The sequence below is a fragment of the Malus domestica genome, chromosome 05 (genome assembly GCF_042453785.1).
Source record: "Malus domestica chromosome 05, GDT2T_hap1".
Classification (NCBI taxonomy): Eukaryota; Viridiplantae; Streptophyta; class Magnoliopsida; order Rosales; family Rosaceae; genus Malus; species Malus domestica.
Genome location: NC_091665.1, coordinates 21247437 through 21258406, shown reverse-complemented (window position 1 = coordinate 21258406; position 10970 = coordinate 21247437). Strand labels below are relative to the sequence as shown.

At 37.2% G+C, this 10970-nt stretch overlaps 1 long non-coding RNA gene across 1 annotated transcript; it reads right to left on the bottom strand.

Annotated features, from left to right (window-relative positions):
- Positions 1–2106: 2106 nt before the first annotated feature.
- Positions 2107–4510, bottom strand: LOC139195921 (uncharacterized). Its single transcript, XR_011580999.1, has 2 exons — positions 2955–4510; positions 2107–2857 (listed from the first exon to the last, which is right to left on the bottom strand). It is a non-coding gene; the product is annotated as an uncharacterized lncRNA (long non-coding RNA).
- Between the last annotated feature and the right edge of the window lie 6460 nt (positions 4511–10970).

The following is a 10970-nucleotide window of genomic DNA, read 5'->3' as shown; positions in this document are numbered from 1 at the left end:
AATAAAAACCTTAAATTCCAACAGAAGTCACCCAGGTGTGAATTACTGCAAAATATACCTGGTTAATAAATCTTTTATTAAAGTTGTATTGACCTGATCAAGATCGATTTGCCACTCCAATAAATTTTCAGTGCATCCAAAAGATAAATGGTGCCCAAATATTGGAGCCTGCGTGTAGCACTATGTCACCAAAACCAGAAAGATCCAAATGGGACCAAAATTTTGGTGGAGAGAACTTCTTAGATGTGCCTTATCATTTGACAGAATCATGGTGTCGTGTAAGTTCTGCCTCTCACTCTCTTTCACTCTCTCTCACTCTCTCTCACGTAAACATATACACGTTTATGAATTTGGCAAAATTACAATGTTAGTCCTAATTTCACTCATTTTCCATTTTGGTCCACTGTCTTATCAAATCTTAGCAAGTTTAGTCGTCATTTAGTTGAAATAAAGCTTATTATCCAGAAATAATACTAATAATAATAGTAATAGTAATAATACAAATATTTTATGTTTTGGGCTGACTGCTGCAAACATTTGGGAGAAGGAAAAATGCCCTTGGATGTGATGATCATCTGTTGCCATGTCAGAATCTAATTTGTTAATTTGAAGATTAAGAATCTGGGCTTGATTGTAACTCAAACCATAGTGAACGAGTACTACGGTCATCTTCAACCCTACCCGATTTGGGTAGACCCAATCTAGTCCAACGGTAACATGATGTCATCTTGAAGTCAGTTAGCAACGGCTAGCTAACTTCATGTAGCCGTTGGAATTTGAATTTTTTTTTTCAGACAAAATTTAAAAATTCTAATATTTTTTCTCCTATGAATACCTAAGCCATTTCAATACCATTTCTCACATCTTTTTCACCATTCCATATTATCTTACCTCATTTTATTTCAATTCTTTACATTTTATTCTCTTACCTCTTCCAATAATCTTTCCTTTAATTTTTTCAATAATTTTCAAATGCCGACATCTTCAACCAAAGGAAAGGCTTGGAACCGAAATCTAGGTTGTTGGGAATTGAAAGAGATATTGGAGAGGGCAAAGATGAAGGTGTGTGAATTCTACCCCAATATCTAGCCAATTTATTTACATTGGAAGCTTAAGATAAGAAGTGAATCCTATATCAAATTTGCATCTCAACACGTGTCACTCAAAATTTCATTCGAAAAATTATTAAGGTTACATAAAAATAAGAAATATGGAGAGGTACTCACTTTAGCGACACGTGTCACTCGTAATCATATCTGAAAAATATTGAGATTATATAAAGATAAGAAATTTGGAGGTTTATTCATTTAGCGACAAATGACACTCAAAATATGTCCAAAGATCTTATTTTAATATGGTAGTTTAATTCAATTAACCAATAAATTAAAGAACAAACTTAAAATAATTTATTATTGAGGGGGCTAAAAATAGCCCCCTTCGGTTGGAGATGGGTTTTGTGTCAAAACGGGCTATGTTTTGGCCTATGGCCCTTGGCCTGCTCAGTTGGAGATGGTATATAAATATGATCTGACATTGCTCATTAAAAAATAATTTCTTCTAAGGCTATAATTTGGATGGGGGCTAAACGCAACCCTTTCAGTTGGAGATGACCTAAAAATATAACTTAATTAGACATAAATTTATACATGATGTTGGTACCACTAGAAATTTCGGCTTTACCGACAAAATTTGTTTGTCGGCAAAAGTCAAAATTTGTCGGCAAAGAGTCTTTTCTGACAAAAATTTTCGTCGGCCATTTTGTCACGCAAAGCATGTCGTGCAAGAACTTTCCTGACGAATTTTGGTATTTCGTCGGCTAAGGTTCCACTTTTCCCGACAAACTCCTTTTTGTCGGCATTTACATCTTCCTCGACAAATATTTTCATCGATAGAGGCTTTTTAAGCTGACAAATAGTACTTTTCAGCCAACAAAATGTGTTTGTTGCCATGGATATTTCGTCGGCAAAGTCTTCTATCTCCCGACAAAATTAGTTTCGTCAGGAAGACAATTAATTTATAAAAAAAATAATAAATGCTTTAATGCTTAGCTACTACATATGCACATCAAAATAGAATACACAAAAATCAAAATACAGTACACAAAAATTGTTAAGAAATAATACTTTATTGATTGATAAGTTTGGAATGTACATCTAGAGTACTTATACAAAAGCATGTCACATAATAAAATTATCCTACTATCATTCCTCAAAATTGGTTGCCATGTAGCATCACAACACATCTTGCATCTTGCCCCTATATACTCAAAACCATCTAGCACTAGCACCTGCACAATCACAACCATCTTGCACCTGCAGCATACTTGAGAGCAAAGAACATGTAACAATATACCCAATAGGGAAGATTAATACCTATATCACATATGACACAACTTCCTAGCCAACAAACACATTGCCAATATACTTAGAAAAGTAATGTCTACAATTAATAATATCTCTGATGTGTATAATTTGAAGATCATTTCAAGTTACTAGTCATCAATTACCCGGATGAATCTTCACTTATTCCACCAAAACCTTATAAATCCTTTCATGCAGCTGTAGCTCATATTGACAATCCTAAATGTGAACCATCCACTCTATTTAAAATTCAAAATGTATATGGCAGCTATTTGTGATGAAGTTAAATAAAGATAAATTTATTGAATGACTACATGGTGAATAAAGGCTTTTAGCACAAAGTAGTAGTTCTTACAACATGATCCAAACCGACACATACAATTGTGCAATAGCATTTAAGGGTTCAGGGATTTGAAATTAACCTTGACTGGTGAATGCATTCTTTGTCCATGATAACATGCCTTTCCCTCTACTACTACAAGTGAGTATGTCACAAGCTGCCAATTTATGAATTTTTGTTAATGAAGAGAAATAAAACTTGCAAACTTTCAAAGAAACACTTTCAAGTCTAACTAAGTTTGTAAGGAAACTTACATCCTTAGATTCATTCTGCAACTTTAGTATTGACAATTGTATGAAAAATTTACTACTTCATTCTCTTCATAAGCAGTTCCTATAAAACCACCTTTAGTAAATAATGCCTCACCAACAAACCAAAAGGTATCTATGTTGCATAAAGAAATAATTCATATTCAAATAGAATTAAACTAATCAAAGGTTTAAAGGAAGAAAACTAATCACAGAATTTCAGCCACAAACACAGGTTGCAAAAAAAAAAAAATGATTAAAGTATGTATAAGCATGGATACTCAGTCATCTATTAAATCACGAGCAAACAAAAGGTTTGCAATTAGGTACAAACAAACCCATTTCACCAAAATGCCAAAACAATACTAAACCACATTTTTTAAATTGATAATAAAATCACAACCTTACCTTTGTTCACTTTTGAATAGGCATGACATTACAGCCTGCTCAAATTGGTTAAGAATTCAAAAACCAGAAGGGGAGCATTCCTAGTTTTAAATCAAATGGCCAGCCCAAACAAGAACACAAACTACAACAACTAAAATAAGAATTAACCATCACAAGGCACTTGTAAATGTAAGAAGCTGTTATCAAGTATATGGTTGCCATTACTCACACCACCCCATCAACGCAATTTCATTGCTCTTAACATTTTGGGACCATTTTTCTTGATAATTCAGTTTCAATGTCAAGCTTGGAATTAAAAATAAATAAATAAACAATTTATTATATTGAAATAGTAAAATATACAGAAAATGACAATCTCACAAGTAGTCAAGTACCATGACTGAATTTCAATTGATTAAACAGAGGAATTGAATATTATATTGCAAAGACTCACAATCAATTTTAACTATAAAACTATTACTGCAGAATAATTGAAGTTTCCCAGAAATCGAAGTTAAAAGCAATTTCTAGAACATGGATTAAGCATCCTCAATCCCAGGAAACCTAGAAAGAGAAACTACAAAACCTAACTAAGGATCCTCAATCAAATCATTGCCTAAAACCCCTCAAAATTACAGTGGAAAAGCAATCTAAGGAAGGAACCATAAAATTGAGATTAAATAGAGAGCTGAGGGGAAAAATAGAATAGATAGGCTTGAAAACATTACCCCAAATGTTTAAGATAAACAAAATGCAGAGAAACACTTTGTATTGGAGATTTCGAAGCTAGAATAGAAGGGGCCCTTCAACAGAAACGGAGAGTAGATGAAGCCACGACAACGGCGAGAAAAAAAAAACAATGTAGACGGAAAGCCAAGAGCGGCGCCTTGTGAGAGAGAGAGAGAGAGAGAGAGAGAGAGAGAGAGAGAGAAGAGGGGACGGTTATCCACAAATAATAGGGTTTGTCAAACATTGTATCTAGATTTAAGGGGAAAATTCTTTCGAAGAAAAAATTAAGCGGGGTAATTGAAAAGACAAAACATAAAGGGGCGGGAAGGAATTAATAATTTGCGCCCCTCTCTTGATGACGAACCGGCATGTTTTCGCCGACCTTTAGTTTATTCGTCGGCTTGAATGTTCTCTACCAACAACATTTTGGTAGGCGTAGGTCTAGAAGTTTGGAGCCTACAAATTAAAATATTCTTCGGAGGAAAATTTTTGTGCCGACAAAAAATTGTTTTGTCAGCTTTATATTTGTCGGCAAAATGATATTTATCAAATTTGCATCTCAACATGTGTCACTCAAAATTTCATTCGAAAAATTATTAAGGTTACATAAAAATAAGAAATATGGAGAAGTACTCACTTTAGCGACACGTGTCACTCGTAATCATATCTGAAAAATATTGAGATTATATAAAGATAAGAAATCTGGAGGTTTATTCATTTAGCGACAAATGACACTCAAAATATGTCCAAAGATCTTATTTTAATATGGTAGTTTAATTCAATTAACCAATAAATTAAAGAACAAACTTAAAATAATTTATTATTGAGGGGGCTACCCCTTCGGTTGGAGATGGGTTTTGTGTCAAAACGGGCTATGTTTTGACCTACGGCCCTTGGCCTGCTTAGTTGGAGATGGTATATAAATATGATCTGACATTGCTCATTAAAAAATAATTTCTTCTAAGGCTATAATTTGGATGGGGGCTAAACACGACCCTTTCAGTTGGAGATGACCTAAAAATATAACTTAATTAGACATAAATTTATACATGATGTTGGTTACTGAACTATGTGCATGCTAATTAGGCTTGGCAATTCCTGACACGACCCGATAATCCGACACGACACGACACGAAATTAACAGGTGTTCAGGTTGACACGATAACAAATCGGGTCGTTATCGGGTAACCCGATAAGCACCTACTAAGATAATGGGTTGATTCGGGTATACACGTGGGTAACACGATACACGATAAGCGGAATATTAATTTAATAATTTTATAACCCTAAAAAATACTATAATTATATATATATATATATATATTAAATTAACTATAATAATTATAATAAATATATATACTATAATAATTATACCCCCAAAATATTAACTATAATAATTATATATATATATATATATAATTTTAAATTAAATTTTATACCCCTAAAAACTATAATAATTATACGTACATAAGAAATAGATTTAAATCTACTTAATATATATATATATATACACACACACACCATTGAATTTGATGGGATACGAATTATAGGAAACTAATTTCAACGATTCAACGGTCATCCTTGTTTGTATATGCTTCGAGATTGCATCATTAAAAAATCACAAAAGACAAACATTCAGAGATCAAGTAACCGAACAAAACTTTTCAACGGTTATAAAACGAAAAATCACGATTTAACTGTTATTTTAACTCCGATTTTTATGATTTTTTACGGCTACACTCCTTGACCCTATATGAATACAATGAATGAATTCGATCTTCAATTTAAAATATTTATACTAGTGGATATCTTATGTTATACTTAATGAAAGTATGAATAAACTCTTAAGTGTTAGTGAATCTATTGTTTTGATGGGATACGCATTATACGAAACTAGTTTCAACGATCCAACCATCAAATATGTTTGTAAATACTTCGAGATCGTATACGCCAAAAATTGCAAAAAACAAACATTCATATATTAAATAACTGAATAAAACTTTTCGACGGTTATAAAACGAAAAATCACGATTTAACGATTATTTTAACTCCGATTTTGATGATTTCTTACAGCTACACTCCTTGACCCTAAATGAATAAAATGAATGAATTCAATCTTCAATTTAAAATATTTACACTAGTGAATCTTATGTTACACTTAATCTATATATATAAAGTGAGCACCCTAAAATGGTGAAACATTCAAAATACCATAAATTGCCCTTTAAGAATTTCATAAATTACAATTGAACCAAAAGAAGCTAAAGTATTTAACCATACTTTTATTTTGAATGAATTTAATATTTAAAATTATAGAAAAATAAACAAAAACAAAACCTCCCACATTAGTGGGTGGTTTCATGTCTTTAATTCATTTATTTTTTTTAAATAATTTTAAAAAAATATGTAAATTAATTATTTAAATAAAAAATATAAAAAGGTCAATTGCCACACGCGTATGCATGTGGCAAGAGGCTAGTGAAAGTATGAATAAACTCTTAAATGTTAGTAAATCTATTGTTTTTATGGGATGCGCATTCTACAAAACTAGTTTCAACGATCCAACCATCAAACGTGTTTGTATATACTTCGAGATCGCATACGCCAAAAATTGCAAAAAACAAACATTCAAAGATCAAGTAACGAGACAAAACCTTTCAACGGTTATAAAAAAAAAATCATGATTTAACGGTTATTTTAACTCCGATTTTGATGATTCTTTACAGCTACACTCCTTGACCCTTTATGAATACAATGAATGAATTCGATATTCAATTTAAAATATTTACACTAGTGGATACCACAAAATCTTACGTTATACTTAATGAAAGTATGAATAAACTCTTTAAGTGTTAGTGAATCTATTGTTTTGATGTGATATGCATTCTACGAAACTAGTTTCAACGATCCAACCGTCAAACATGTTTGTATATACTTCGAGATCGCATAAGCCAAAAATTACAAAAAACAAACATTCAAAGATCAAGTAACGAGACAAAACTTTTCGACGGTTATAAAAAGAAAAATCACAATTTAACGGTTACTTTAACTCCGATTTTGATGATTCTTTACATCTACACTCTTTGACCCTATATGAATTCGATCTTCAATTTAAAATATTTACACTAGTGGATACCTGTTGACCCTAAAAACTACCAAGCCTACGTGGCGCGCAGGCCGAGTAATCTATGAGCTAACTATGTCCTTCGGTTGAATGTGGGGCGTGCCAACTCGTCAGCCAAGGAGTAAAATTTGTTGATGTTGCGTTGGGTGCGCGGCTGACTTATGCGTCTTGCGATTGCGACCAAGGAAGGAACACGTCTCGGCCTCTTGGGTTCTTGAACCTGAAGACAAGGCTACTATTCTTACAAAGTTCACGAATCGTCGTCGTTGGATTCGATCACAGTGATGTACTCGTCAGAGTAAACTCACGCCGAATCGACACCAAAGTGTAAGGGCTTAAATACTCAAAGCAGATATGAGTCTTAATAGTGAACGTGGTTCGACCGTCTGAATGCCGAACTCTAAATCCTACTTGAGAATATCCAATCATAAAATAACTCGGCGTGCAATGCACCGAGCTTAGTAAGCTGTAACAGCTCACTTCGCTGAGAAGGCTAATAAGATGACCTCAATCAATAAGGATTCAAAAACTCTTCTCGACTAAGACTTGGATAGGTAACCAGCTGTCCTCGCCGCAGTGTTGTTGATGCTAACGGAAGATGTTGCGAGATCGACTGATTCTACGGCGACAAAGCTATCTACGCCGACTGAAGATATCACCGGTTGCTTTCACAGTGCTGTTGATGCCAACGGAAGATGTGTCAGCGAAAAGAGAAAATAAAAAATCTCAAAGTTGTTGAGAGAGTTTGCGCAGCGTAGTTGTGTGTTGAATTGGAGGGGGCTTCTCACACCGCACAGCGCCTTGTATTTATAGTAGTAATGTACCTTCTAGGTCGAGTTAACGACCTACTCGGATTAGGATTTCTTCTTCTAATCAAACATCCCCTCGAGTACTCATACTCCCATCAGGATTTTGAACCTATCCTTTCATCGAGCCGGATTCATTTTCGGGTTATTAATCTCGCCGTGACTCCTTATTGCGCCAGGATTCGACTCATCTTGCAGTATGGCTTAACCGATCTAGGTTTGAAAGCCCACGAACTAAAATGCTCCATGGTAACCTTGTCGTAAGGCCTCCTGGGCCGAGAATGACTCTACACTCGGCCCAAACTAATATTTTGGGCCCAAGCATTGTCCCCTTGCTTCTGAGGTCTTTGGCCCAAATCCTTTGGTCGAGTTCTGAACTTGAAGAAGCCAAACTAATACTCAAAATCCAAATACTCTATTTCTGAGGTGCATTTATTGAGCACGATTGCACGATCTTGATCCTGCTGACCAATACACCACGTGGCATTTTTTCACACGGCTCATCCCTAATAATGACGTTTAAAGCGTGCGGCTCCCTGAACCGTCATACCATCATGACCTTGCTGCTGAGCACAAACATGTCACCTTGATCCATGAACTATTCACCATCATGCAAATGCCAAAACGTCTTTCACCATAAATCTCGCCGCCACACGCAATCGTGCGCCCCCTAAAACACGAAACCCTCGGTCTTTTCAACTGAATTCACTGAATGTTCATAATGATTAGCGAATTCTTTAGTTGATTTTACCCTTCCTTTTGAATTTCAAACGATTGCCCTTCCTTCCACAATTCTATAAATACCGAAATTCTCTCATTTGCACTTTACGCTTTCGAACTCTCTGAAATTTCTTGCCCTTATTCTCCAGTGAATCCCTTTCTTCCAAATCTTCAAACCCCCAAACCCAGAAAATTACTCTCGTGTCGCATCTTTAACCCACATACAATGGCCTCTTTCATCTCCAAGCTTTCCAAGGAATGTGACCGATGCCAGAAAATTATTGATCGAAGTTCGATCAAAACCATCCGTTTTAAAAGTGACATGAGCACTCCTCATCAAATCTTGGGTCCTCTCTTCAAAGCGGCAGTACCACCAACCATCATCAGACTTCTCAAGGAGCACTGCCTATCACCCTTGCTACAAGGGTTTGAATGGTTGAAGTGGGACCTGGCAAGGCCTCAAAGTTCATGGCATTCGACCACTACAGCCTGGGCAGCTTGGGTTGTACAAATGGAAAAACTCTTTGGTGAGCAATGGAAAGCCTTAGGCATCTACGACGCCATTCACCTTTCATTCATGGAAATCATTCTGGACAAGGAGCTCCTCTTAGCAGCCTTATGCTTCTGGTGCTCGGCTACCAACACTATGGTCCTCCCTCTCCACCCCATTGGTCCCACCATCCTTGACATTACTTCCATCTTGGGGACTTCTCCAACTAGGATCCCGATCGATGCCACCCTCTCTGGGTACCCGTCGAACCTTGACTTGAAGGCACTTTTCGACAAACGGGCCCTTGAGACACTGAGCGGTGAAGGCCAAGCACCTTCGAAAGAAGACGTTCACAAACTTCACAATAACTTCTTCAACTTTAACACCCTCTATCTCCATTTTACCGGCCAAGGAGAAGAAGCTTTGTGAGAAGAGGAACACGAGGCTTTCTTCTTCTATTGGTACAACAAATTTATCTGTTGTACAAAATCCAATAAATGTCTGGTCGAGAACATGCCAGTAGCTGAAGCCCTAGCTAGCGGTCACACCCTGGCACTCAGCCCGGCCATTCTCGCCGATCTCCTACGCTGCTTGGCTGAAACGACCCTAGATAAGATTGACCCGTACCAGAATGGTCCTCTCTGGGTCTTCTAACTCTGGTTGCAGGTCTACTTCGCCCCTATTCGGCGAACGCTCGCTAATTTCTCGCCTACGAAAACGCTCGACCCTCAGCTGGCTTCTCGGCCAACACCCCCCCACTAAGCTGAAGAGGTGTTCAGATATTTTTTCGCTTTTGACGATCTTTCTAATGACGAGTTCTTGATTTGTCGTCGTCGAGAATACCCTTTGTCAATCAGGCTTTCTACATCCGTGTGGGGTGCGGATGAAGATGCTGACCTTAGTCAATCCTGGGGGGTTTTTCGTGCTTGTCCGCGACCTGCCTCTTGGCTGTGAGGGTCGCCAAGCGGGTTGGGAGATGTATCATCCTAACTTCCTCGCTCGGCAGCTTGGCTACCTCCAAGGTTGCCCGGTCCCCATTCTTTCCTTACAGTCTATCCTAAGCTGCGGACGTGAACCTGGTTCTTCAAAGAAGGAATGCGATGACGCCAAAAAGGAGTTCCAGGAGCGATGCCAAAAATTCCGCCTTCGATCGGCCACTCCAGAATCTTTTAGCACCGATACCTTCGACGATTGGTGGGAAGAATACACTCATAGCTTCTTCAGTGCACCAGTTGAAGATGTCATTAACAAGATCTTCGGCGATCGTCCCCACAAGGCTTCTGCTCCCCAACCTAAAGAGGCTACCCATGGTATATAGCTTCCTTTACATATTTAGATATATATATATATATATATATATATCCTTACTGCTATTGACTTGGCTTTCAATTCTCAGGCAGCCGAGAGTCGAAAAAGGTAAAAGCGGTGGCTGCAATTGCAGCCAAGAAGAAGGCAATCCTCTCTTCCAAGCTGAGCAAATAACCCTGACAAGAGACTGAGAAGGCCGCCGCAGTCTCTCGTCCTACAAAACGCGTCAAGAAATTGGCAAACAAAGGGCAACGAGAAATTCACGTCATCTCTAGCCAAACGTCGAGAACAACCACTCCCAATGTTTCTCCTTCCACCCCGGCTGTATGCATCCCGACGGTTGTGCAGCCGGCTCCGACAAGTTAGGCGCCAAAAGCTCGTCCTGACCCTCCAATCGTGACTGGGCCAAAAACTGCTCCATTGGTCGAACCGTCTGTAGTTTCGGGGTCGGCCACTGC